The following is a 13,012-nucleotide window of genomic DNA, read 5'->3' on the forward strand; positions in this document are numbered from 1 at the left end:
GTAATCCTAATGGCATCCCAATGCAAGAAGGCAAGGGGCTCACTGATATCTGGCTGTGAGTTTCAGCCCGCCTGATGAGTTCAGTGTACCCCAACTCACTAACATCACAGGATGTAGGTTGTCATGTAAGAGATCAATAGAAAGCTAATAGCATGCTGATCAGTTATATTATTGTTGGTGTATGTATGGAGGACAAATTCAAAATTACAAATGTATAGGGTGGCACGGGGCTTAGGCACTCAGCCCCAGTCCCAGCTGTGAGCAACATTGGGCTCAGGTGCTCAGCCCCAGCCCCAGCTGCGGGGGGCACAGAGCTCAGGTCAGCCCCAGCCCCAGGCAGCACGGATCTCAGTGGGGATCAGCCCCAGCCCCGGACAGCACGGGGCTCAGGTGCTCAGCCCCAGACATGAGCAGTGTGGAGCTTGGGGCGGGGGGTCATTCCCAGTTGTGGGCAGCACAGGGTTTTGGGGGTCAGCCCCAGCCATGGGCAGTGCCGGCCAGGGAGGGTGATCATCTCTGATGAGCCCTGCAGGCAGGGAGAGTGGCTTAGGATAGCCCCGAGCCTTCCCATTTTTACTTTAGGAAATATGGTCACCCTGTTTGTTGTGCTTGCATGTTTGTGGACTATCTGCATAATCTATTTAGGTTTTATATAAGCAGCTGAATGCTTTGTAAACATGAGTAAGATTCAGAAGTCTAGCCAACTAAAATAGTGGGGTGACTTGTTTTTCCTCCTGCTGTACAATCCTGCCTGTAGAGTTCAGTATTCACTATCATTTCGTTTCAGCTCAACGATATGAAAACCCAAGTAGATGGAAATTTTCACTTGTTGAAATGAATCTCTGCATTAGAAAGCTATCTATAATTCCTTCTACGTTCTTCTCAAAGCATTTGAAGTGATAACATGAAATCTGAACTATGGAAAGAGGGTTTCCAGTCTTGCAGAATTAGAATTGTCAGTACAAAAATATAAATGACTAAATACTGAACTATTTCTTTAAAATGCCAGTAATTTTGAGAAACAATAACTAATCTACTACTTCTTCCCCATGTTATTAAAATAAGCAGTTAAAGGCTAACTGGTCCGAAAGGAACAGTTTTTAGATAAAACATGATATGAATGGAATAAAGTGTTACTGAAAGAAGTATGCTAAAAATGTAAGTTTTAGTTTTGGGTTTTCTTTCAACATTTAAAACACCAGTTGGAATGTTTTCTGAGTACTCAATCCAAAGCCAACTGAAGTTAATGGAAATGCTTCCTCTGATTTCAGTGGGCACTGGATGAGCTATATCTTTCTCTGCTAATACTCTTTGTGCCATCCTATCCTCTTAAGTTGGAGAGAGCAGATCATTTGGTCTTGGGGTGCATGTACAGGAGTAGGAATGTTATAGTTTATAATATCTTTGCCTTTGTAGCCTGGGTTTTTGAAATTCCCTTCTTAGGTGCACGCTTAAATTGTGGATCTTACCTAATTTAAAAGGGGCACAATGACTTTTTCACTTGGTAATGTTTTATTCTTTACAAATAGGGAATATAGTGCTCATGCAACATGCCAAATTGGCAGCCCTGGAGTCCTCTCTTTATTCACATAGTGGGCAAGACCAGAGCAGATTCTTTGCCAGCACTACTCTTTCTTAGCCTAAAAGGACCAAATCTATAGGGATGTTTGGACCATTCCATTTTGATGTTCCATGAATCCTTGGCCTCCCTGCTGAGTTGAACTGGTAAGAAAATTTTCATGAAAATTTGCAAAAATATTTGTCACTTTATATTCTCCATTTTCTAACCAGGTCTATTGCTGAGACTGCTGACAAGGGCATGCCATTTAGTGCTAATGTGGTAGTCACCTACGTGTTATGGTATACTAGGAACTGGAGAGAAGACAAATTCATTTCACACTGTCCACCAAAGGGCCATCAGATGGTAACAATCCTTGAGTAGTAGGCAGTAGGTGGGATGAGGTGGGGGACAGGTTGAGGAGCAGGTGAGATGGAATGGGGATGGAGGTACACCATCTCTCCTCCAGTTCATGGAGATAGAGCAAGAGGCTACATTAAATTTGCTGAGAAGCTCCTCCCCCAACCACAGGCCCATGTGGCAGCAGCAACCAAGATACAGTCACTGGTAAAACCCCCTCCTTTGGAGCCACACTGCCAGGGACCTAGTGGGAGGAGAGTCACCAGGGGTTAAAACTTGTGCAAAAGTACCTAAGCCTTGATGCAGTTGGTTTAGGCATATTATTGATCCCTGGAGATCTTCCAGGGATGGGGGCAGACCCCAAGGCTCTCTCCATGATAGTGCAAACTTTGCCTCCTCAATGGAATAACTGGAGGGGGACAACAATGGGGAAATTTGTGGAGATTTCTTTCTCTCCAACCCCCTTCTGTGTGGGTTTTACCATGGAGTAAGAGGGGCAGGTGTGGTACAATACAGTAAGGGCATAGATTTGCAAAAAGAAAAGGAGTACTTGTGGCACCTTAGAGACTAACCAATTTATTTGAGCATAAGCTTTCGTGAGCTACAGCTCACTTCATCGGATGCATACTGTGGAAAGTGTAGAAGATCTTTTTATACACACAAAGCATGAAAAAATACCTCCCCCCACCCCACTCTCCTGCTCGTAATAACTTATCTAAAGTGATCACTCTCCTTACAATGTGTATGATAATCAAGGTGGGCCATTTCCAGCACAAATCCAAGGTTTAACAAGAACATCTGGGAGGGGTAGGAAAAAACAAGGGGAAATAGGTTACCTTGCATAATGACTTAGCCACTCCCAGTCTCTATTCAAGCCTAAGTTAATTGTATCCAATTTGCAAATGAATTCCGATTCAACAGTTTCTCGCTGGAGTCTGGATTTGAAGGTTTTTTTGTTGTAATATCTGCAACTTTCATGTCTGTAATCGCGTGACCAGAGAGATTGAAGTGTTCTCCAACTGGTTTATGAATGTTATAATTCTTGACATCTGATTTGTGTCCATTTATTCTTTTACGTAGAGACTGTCCAGTTTGACCAATGTACATGGCAGAGGGGCATTGCTGGCACATGATGGCATATATCACATTGGTGGATGTGCAGGTGAACGAGCCTCTGATAGTGTGGCTGATGTTATTAGGCCCTGTGATGGTGTCCTCTGAATAGATATGTGGGCACAGTTGGCAACGGGCTTTGTTGCAAGGATAGGTTCCTGGGTTAGTGGTTCTGTTGTGTGGTATGTGGTTGCTGGTGAGTATTTGCTTCAGGTTGGGGGGCTGTCTGTAGGCAAGGACTGGCCTGTCTCCCAAGATTTGTGAGAGTGTTGTGTCATCCTTCAGGATAGGTTGTAGATCCTTAATAATGCGTTGGAGGGGTTTTAGTTGGGGACTGAAGGTGACGGCTAGTGGCGTTCTGTTATTTTCTTTGTTAGGCCTGTCCTGTAGTAGATGACTTCTGGGAACTCTTCTGGCTCTATCAATCTGTTTCTTCACTTCTGCAGGTGGGTATTGTAGTTGTAAGAATGCTTGATAGAGATCTTGTAGGTGTTTGTCTCTGTCTGAGGGGTTGGAGCAAATGCGGTTGTATCGCAGAGCTTGGCTGTAGACGATGGATCATGTGGTGTGGTCCGGGTGAAAGCTGGAGGCATGTAGGTAGGAATAGCGGTCAGTAGGTTTCCGGTATAGGGTGGTGTTTATGTGACTATTGTTTATTAGCACTGTAGTGTCCAGGAAGTGGATCTCTTGTGTGGACTGGACCAGGCTGAGGTTGATGGTGGGATAGAAATTGTTGAAATCATGGTGGAATTCCTCAAGGGCTTCTTTTCCATGGGTCCAGATGATGAAGATGTCATCAATATAGCGCAAGTAGAGTAGGGGTGTTAGGGGACGAGAGCTGAGGAAGCGTTGTTCGAAGTCAGCCATAAAAATGTTGGCATACTGTGGGGCCATGCGGGTACCCATAGCAGTGCCGCTGATCTGAAGGTATACATTGTCCCCAAATGTAAAATAGTTATGGGTAAGGATAAAGTCACAAAGTTCAGCCGCCAGGTTAGCCGTGACATTATTGGGGATAGTGTTCTTGACAGCTTGTAGTCCATCTTTGTGTGGAATGTTGGTGTAGAGGGCTTCTACATCCATAGTGGCCAGGATGGTGTTATCAGGAAGATCACCGATAGACTGTAGTTTCCTCAGGAAGTCAGTGGTGTCTCGAAGGTAGCTGGGAGTGCTGGTAGCGTAGGGCCTGAAGAGGGAGTCTACATAGCCAGACAATCCTGCTGTCAGGGTGCCAATGCCTGAGATGATGGGGCGCCCAGGATTTCCAGGTTTATGGATCTTGGGTAGTAGATACAATATCCCAGTTCGGGGTTCCAGGGGTGTGTCTGTGCGGATTTGATCTTGTGCTTTTTCAGGGAGTTTCTTGAGCAAATGCTGTAGTTTCTTTTGGTAACTCTCAGTGGGATCAGAGGGTAATGGCTTGTAGAAAGTGGTGTTGGAGAGCTGCCGAGCAGCCTCTTGTTCATATTCCGACCTATTCACGATGACAACAGCACCTCCTTTGTCAGCCTTTTTTATGACGTCAGAGTTGTTTCTGAGGCTGTGGATGGCATTGTGTTCCGCACGGCTGAGGTTATGGGGCAAGTGATGCTGCTTTTCCACAATTTCAGCCCGTGCATGTCGGCGGAAGCACTCTATGTAGAAGTCCAATCTGCTGTCTCGACCTTCAGGAGGAGTCCACCTAGAATCCTTCTTTTTGTAGTGTTGATAGGGAGGTCTCTGTGGATTAGTATGTTGTTCAGAGGTATGTTGGAAATATTCCTTGAGTCGGAGACATCGAAAATAGGATTCTAGGTCACCACAGAACTGTATCATGTTCATGGGGGTGGAGGGGCAGAAGGAGAGGCCCCGAGATAGGACAGCTGCTTCTGCTGGGCTGAGAGTATAGTTGGATAGGTTAACAATATTGCTGGGTGGGTTGAGGGAACCATTGCTGTGGCCCCTTGTGGCATGTAGTAGTTTAGAAAGTTTAGTGTCCTTTTTCTTTTGTAGAGAAGCAAAGTGTGTGTTGTAAATGGCTTGTCTAGTTTTAGTAAAGTCCAGCCACGAGGAAGTTTGTGTGGAAGGTTGGTTTTTTATGAGAGTGTCCATTTTTGAGAGCTCATTCTTAATCTTTCCCTGTTTGCTGTAGAGGATGTTGATCAGGTGATTCCGCAGTTTCTTTGAGGGCATGTGGCAAGCTGTCAGCATAGTCTGTGTGGTATGTAGATTGTAATGGATTTTTTACCTTCAGTCCTATTACCAGCAGGAGAGTGGGGTGGGGGGAGGTATTTTTTCATGCTTTGTGTGTATAAAAAGATCTTCTGCACTTTCCACAGTATGCATCCGATGAAGTGAGCTGTAGCTCACGAAAGCTTATGCTCAAATAAATTGGTTAGTCTCTAAGGTGCCACAAGTACTCCTTTTCTTTTTGCGAATACAGACTAACACGGCTATTGCTCTGAAACCTGGCATAGATTTGGCATCTTTTGGCTCCCCTATGTAGCCATCCATTCACAAAACCTCAAGTATCAATGCTGTGGTGGAGCAGAGCTACAAAAAGAGAACCTTAAGTAGTGGTGAGTCAGAACTGGGGATTAGGAGAGAGAGAAGACACAACAGGAGAAAGAGAAAAGGGTGAGGGACAGAGTCGGGAAACAGATTTTCTAGGTCAGAAAGCAGTGCAGTAAGGGGAACAGATGGGAAGTCATTCATGTGAGGAGAGATTAGCAGAATGCCCTTGCTAGGAAATTCCTTTCCTGACCACAGTCGAGCATTTACTCTTGAGTGTTGTAACCCCCCTTTCCTTCCCTGGTTAATCAGGAGCAGGCAACACTCACCTGTGTGCCAGGTATCTGAAGTTGTTGACAGTAAAGGAGATCCTGAGTACCCCGGTAGTGATGTTGGATAGGTGGGAAAGCTCTATTGACCCCTCTGCTGCAGTCCTTTTACTTATAAGGACATTAATCTTAGCGGTGCCTCTACCTGGTTGAGCCTTGTGCACATACACAGTAGTGTGCCATGGGAGCCTCCAGGAATCAACCCAAGCTGATGGATGCAATGTGTCTAACCAGAAGTACCACTTATAAACGCTGTACAGACAATACACTCGGGGCAGGCGACCCAGGTGACCACTTGGGGTGCCAGGCTTGGGGAGCCCAGGGCTCACAGATTTACAGATCCTAGCATGCAAATTTATCGTATTATATGACAGGGTTAAATCATGCATGCAAATTGTGCATCAAAGTCGTGAAATGGGCTACAAATGCAATAAAAATAAGCTATTCAAAAGTTTAACAAATGGAAGGTGGGGCGCCAAAGACACTTCTTGTATGGGGCGCCATTTGGTCTAGGGCTGGCCCTGAATACACTGTTAGACTAAAATTAACACACCTTTACTTAACAAATTAGAAAGAAATGAGAATAATTAAAATGTCACAACCACTGTAAATCAGCAGGGGGCACTTAATAAATGCAGTTTATAGTGGTAAATAAGACTTTTATACTGCCACCAGTTATTCCATCCCTGAGCATGTGCTCCTCTTATAACTTGACGATCTTGAAGCCAGGGACAGCACTCAATTGGTCCAGTAATACAGACCAGCCAAGGCAGCAAGGGGCGGAGCGATTCTAACTTGGGATCATTGCAAGCTGCTGAAGACGGGAGTTATAATCCGAGGTAAGTAACTCTGTCTCTGAATCCTGGTTGGATAATAAGACCACTTATCTTCTTAGACTCAAGGAGAATCCTTCAAGTCTCTTCACTATCCCCTGCAGGGACTCTCCCTAACAAAGTTGTGCTTACTCACACAGACTTCACTGCATGCCAGCCAAGGAGGCCAGAACCTTTGTAGAAGTGTCTGTGAGGGGGGGAACACCAGTGCTGGAACCGGGGAGGCCAGGGACCATGCCCCTGACTTTTTGACTTGGGCATAGTTTGGGAAGTAGGGGGCAGCGTTAGCCCCCCCAGACTGCAAGCCTCGGGCAGGTGCAGAGCGGCGCTGGCAGGGGCTGCGCTTTGCGACCGGGGAGCTGACGCTGGTGCCGCACCTGCCTGAGGCTTGCAGTTTGGGGGGCAATGCTGGCCTCTTCCCCCCACCTCAACTATGCCCAGATTAAAAAGTTGGGGTGCAGGGCATGGCTTCCTGGTCCCCCTGGTTCCTGCACCATTGGTCACAGCAACAGTCTCTGCCCTGGCTCCAGTGAAGCCCAGCAATAGCCTCTGTGACTCCCCGTTTCAGCAGCTTCTGGTTTTCTAGTAGCAGGACTCCAAAAGGCAATCTTCCCTCCCCTGACCAGGAGACCGGTAACAGTCTCAGCCGAATGCATGCTGCCTCTGCATCCAAACCCAGAATCCCCTCACTCCTGGGAGCAGAAGTCTTTCTTCCCCAAGGCTGTAGCAGTCTTCAAGGCTGGATTGCAGCACTGAAGAGCGTCCCGACCAAAACACCCCCAATTAAGTTCAGAGGCCCCTCTAAGAGAGAGTGCATACACAATGTTTCAGTGCTCCTGGTACCACTGTGCCAAACTAACAGATCTGTCTATAAACAAAAACGTTACCCTAAAGAGTTCCTGATACTTACACGATTTTTTAAAGAATCCATAACCTTTAATCTGCAGGCTACCTTTTTGCAGAAGGACTGTGGAGGAGGTGTGTGTATGTGAAATATAATGAGGAAACTTCAGAAGGTTCCTTCCACCATGAATCACAACTGCTATGTACTCTTCCAGATCTGCTTTTGCTAATTTTAATAATTGGTATTGTGACTCAAGCAATGTATATAGCTTTGGATATGTCTAACATAAAACACTACAGCAGTGCAGTTGCACCGGAGCAGCTGCCCCGCTGTCGCACTTCAGTGTAGACGCTACCTATGCTAATGAGAGTCTCTTGTTGTCATAGGTAATCCGCCTCCCCAAGAAGTGGTAGGGTAGGTCAACAGAAGAATTTTTCTATCTACTTAGTGCTGTCTATTCTGGGGATTAGGTCGATACAGCTACGTCTCTCAGAGGTGTGGATTTTTCATACCCCTCAGAGTGTAGATGACAGAACGAGGAGTAATGGTCTCAAGTTGCAGTGGGGGAGGTTTAGGTTGGATATTAGGAAAAACTTTTTCACTAGGAGGGTGGTGAAGCGCTGGAATGGGTTACCTAGGGAGGTGGTGGAATCTCCTTCCTTAGAAGTTTTTAAGGTCAGGCTTGACAAAGCCCTGGCTGGGATGATTTAATTGGGGATTGGTCCTGCTTTGAGCAGGGGGTTGAACTAGATGACCTCCTGAGGTCCCTTCCAGCCCTGATATTCTATGAATTCCTAGTGCAGACCAGACCTTTGTGTTGTAGTTTATGGTACTATGTGGATACCGAGCAATATGCTTCAAATGTAGCTATCTGCAAATAGGACGGCTTGGTCCTAGTGATGTACAAACCCCAAAAATTCAGATTTGGTTTGGATGCTTATCTGTACCTGTGAGTCTGTGTTGGCTCTCATGAGGTCATGCTTTCCTGAGGTTTTCCCAGTTCATTCTTCTTCTGGTTGTACCAGAATTAATGCAATAACAACCTCTTTTGCAGTATTTCAGCACTTTCAGTTGTGGGCAAAACCATGGAATACAGAGGAATATAAAATTAACTTATGTAGCCATTGGTTTAACGTCAAAAGTAGTCTGTGTGAGTTATGTTATCTGGATCAATTTGCCCATCCTAATTAATAAGATCAAAAAACTTTAAGTAAACAAAAAGTGCTGCTTCTGGGAACTTCATTGTTATGGTCACAACATTTAAAGCACTAGCTGTTCATTTATTAGGCTGGTATTTATTTGTTTATTTTTGCAGTATATATAAAATGACTGCTTTGTTCCTCCTATTGTATTTCCTGTTTTAGACCATAGTTTCAACTGTTGGCAACCAGTGAACAGTAACCACTTATTACATGCTATCCATTGCTTTTGCAAGGAAAATTGTTTTCAGTTGAGTTCCTTGAATTTAAAAAACAAACAAACACTTACCTATCAAGAAATCCACTTACCTATTGGTCATGACACATGGTCACTACCGGGCTGATATGAAAAGGTCAATCATGTTTGACATTTACGTATCATAAGCTGTTGATTTGTGTATGGTGCAGATTGGGCAAAAACAAAAACAATTTCTGGATAGATCACACAAAGTGGAATATTTTAAAAAGGTCATTCTTGATAACATGATATAATCAAGGACTGGGATATTCTGCTAATTGCTGCTGATAAAGTGCTGCATAACTCTGTCACTCTTATTCACTAAAATCAATGGGGATATTCTGCTTAATATGAATGGAGGTTACAGAATCTGGCCCAAACTCAAAACATGAGGTGCTTTATTCATGCAAGTCTGGCTTCAGTGTTGCTTTTATTTGTGGTTAAGAGAATTTAAAATCACACCCCCATAATGAATTCCTGATGATTATTTTAAGATAAATGTAAATGTGCTTTTAATTTAGTTTTTATAACAGACTAGTTATCAAGGTCACTTAACAATGAAACAATTAATGTATTTATTTTCCTTGAATGAAGACGGCAAAATGAACCAAAAATGCACCAGGAAATAAATCACTATCTGGATAAACATGCTGACTACATGTATCTCACTACGAGCAGCAGATGTGAAAAAGACAAAAGACTAATTGTCAGCAGTAGTGTTGCTAAATAAATGTTTGACTTATTGATTATAATGAAATGCTACTGCTAGTGGGAGTTTTGTGCAAATGGCTTGTCTTGAAGTATTGCTCCTCACCGAAAAGCTTTTCCAGTGGAAAATTTGATATGCAATTATGCTCTTTTGCTATTAGTATGCAGCTCATTTTCCCACAAGAAAATGTCTCTCAATGCAAGGATGCTGTAGAGAAAGAAGTGGTTCGGGACTATTTAGAAAAGCTGGACAAGCACAAGTCCATGGGGCCGGATGCGCTGCATCTGAGAGTGCTAAAGGAGTTGGTGGATGTGATTGCAGAGCCATTGGCCATTATCTTTGAAAACTGATGGCGATCCGGGGAAGTCCCGGTCGACTGGAAAAAGGTGAATGTAGTGCTCATCTTTAAAAAAGGGAAGAAGGAGTATCCTGGGAACTACAGGCCAGTCAGCCTCACCTCAGTCCCTGGAAAAATCATGGAGCAGGTCCTCAAGGAATCAATTCTGAAGCACTTAGAGGAGAGGAAAGTGATCAGGAACAGTCAGCATGGATTCACCAAGGGAAAGTCATGCCTGACTAATCTAATTGCCTTCTATGACGAGATAACTGGCTCTGTGGATGAGGGGAAAGTGGTGGACGTGTTGTTCCTTGACTTTAGCAAAGCTTTTGACATGGTCTCCCACAGAATTCTTGCAAGCAAGTTAAAGAAGTATGGGATGGATGAATGGATTACAAGGTGGATAGAAAGTTGGCTAGACTGTCGGGCTCAAAGGGTAGTGATCAATGGCTCCATGTCTAGTTGGCAGCCAGTATCAAGTGGAGTGCTCCAAGGGTCAGTCCTGGGGCTGGTTTTGTTCAATATCTTCATAAATGATCTGGAGGATGGTGTGCATTGCACCCTCAGCAAGTTTGCAGATGACACTAAACTGGGAGGAGAGGTAGATGTGCTGGAGGGTAGGGATAGGATACAGAGGGCCCTAGACAAATTGGAGGATTGGGCCAAAAGAAATCTGATGAGGTTCAACAAGGATAAGTGCAGAGTCCTGCACTTAGGACGGAAGAATCCCATACACCGTTACAGACTAGGGACCGAATGGCTCAGCAGCAGTTCTGCAGAAAAGGACCTAGGGGTTACAGTGGACAAGAAGCTGGATATGAGTCAACAGTGTGCCCTTGTAGCCAAGAAGGCCAATGGCATTTTGGAATGAATATGTAGGGGCATTGCCAGCAGATCGAGAGACGTGATCGTTCCCCTCTATTCGACATTGGTGAGGCCTCATCTGGAGTACTGTGTCCAGTTTTGAGTCCCACACTACAAGAAGGATGTGGAAAAATTGGAAAGAGTCCAGCGGAGGGCAACAAAAATGATTAGGGGACTGGAACACATGACTTATGAAGAGAGGCTGAAGGAACTGGGATTGTTTAGTCTGCGGAAGAGAAGAATGAGGGGGGATTTGATAGCTGCTTTCAACTACCTGAAAGGGGGTTCCAAAGAGGATGGATCTAGACTGTTCTCAGTGGTAGCTGATGACAGAACAAGGAGTAATGGTCTCAAGTTGCAGTGGGGGAGGTTTAGGTTGGATATTAGGAAAAACTTTTTCACTAGGAGGGTGGTGAAACACTGGAATGCGTTACAAAGCCCTGGCTGTGATGATTTAGTTGGGGATTGTTCCTGCTTTGAGCAGGGGGTTGGACTAGATGACTTCCTGAGGTCCCTTCCATCCCTGATATTCTATGATTCTTCCCCCCAATATGCAATATATATGTCACTCCCCTGTAAGCAAAATATATTAGTCTAATATTAGCGGTTTTTAATTTTTAAGCTGTCCACAAGGTTGTACTTTTCTCCATTAGTCATCGTTCTTTGATAGACATACATTCTTAAACTGAGCATTAAGCTGCTTCTGGATGTCATTTGTGATCTCACAGGGCTCAATAAAGTACAACTAGGGCTTCTGATTTTAGGTTTTAATCAATAGAACACCCCTGACTAAAAAAAAAATGTATTGAATAAACACCAGAAATGGTTACTCATTCATATTGATTTCTTACCTTTCCCAGTGTACTTTGTTTGTTTAGGCAATGTATCTTGTCTCTGGTTTGTATCTAAGGCTTGTCTACATGGAGTAGTAATATGGACTACAGGGGTGTGATTTCTAAAGCATATATTGGGGCTTTTCTACATGTTCAGAGCTGCAGCTGCACCACTGTGCCAATGGCAGAGCTTCTCCTGTGAGTGTCATTAATCCACCTCCCTGAGAGGCGGTAGCTACGTCAATGAGAGAGCTCTCCCGTTGACATAGCACTGTCTACACAGGGTGTGAGGTCCGTATAACTAGTTGCTCAGGGCTGTGGATTTTTCATACCCCTGAGCAACACAGTTATACCCACATGGGTCTGTAGTACAGATCTAGACCTAATGGGTCTGGGTAAACCCTGCTGGTCTATATTAAAGGCTCCCTATAGTATTCTAACATAGTGCTGTTTGAAACAGTACAAATGTATCTACAAAAAGAGATCTGAAAACCATTGAGTTTTTTTGACATCTAAGTAGAACTCACGAATTGCTAAACATTAACCCTGAAAAATGAAATTAATCAACCCTGAAAAACAGAAGTCTGAAGTGTAACATAGACAACATACATGCAAGCCATGAAAGCTTCAGAAGGTGCGAGAGGTTTGCTCAATGGGCTACTAGCATGTTCAAACACCTGGCCTGCCCTAGAAACCTTTAACATGACAAAACTGAAATAGCTGAGGATCTGTGGCTAGGAAGTGGAAAACTCTGTTATTCTCCGACAGCCAGCAATTTCTGGTTTTAAAGACCTTTTCAAACCTCTATTTGAGGTCCTGCTAATATGTTAATTTAGGTAGATTTAAGCAGCGGCATTCTCCTTTCCTGACTTTCAAGCTAGTGCCCTATCTGTTGGACTATGCTTCCTCTCTTATTCATGTATATTTTGTGCTATGATCTCTTCCATTGCCAAGATGCCCATAATAAATGAAGTCAGACTTTCTAGTGTGGTATCTCCTAGTCCATCTGAATTGCCAATATGCATATCTTTTCTAATTTAAGTAGGAACAATAGGGCCTGGTCTTTATTTCTTGATATATTTTCTTATATATTTGTAATACCTAAGATACGGGAGATGCAAAGATATTATAATTTCCAATAAGTTTATTTTACTCCATTTCTGACTTGAAATTTTCCCCTTAAGCCCCCTGTTGGGCAAATAAACCTCTGTTAAGTGTTTATTCTTTACAAGGCTCAGCTAAGTGAAAAATCCTTTCCTCATAAAACAGTTATGCTGTATGAGTTTGATAGGGTCTTAACGATCT

The sequence above is a fragment of the Lepidochelys kempii genome, chromosome 1 (genome assembly GCF_965140285.1).
Source record: "Lepidochelys kempii isolate rLepKem1 chromosome 1, rLepKem1.hap1, whole genome shotgun sequence".
NCBI lineage: Eukaryota > Metazoa > Chordata > Testudines > Cheloniidae > Lepidochelys > Lepidochelys kempii.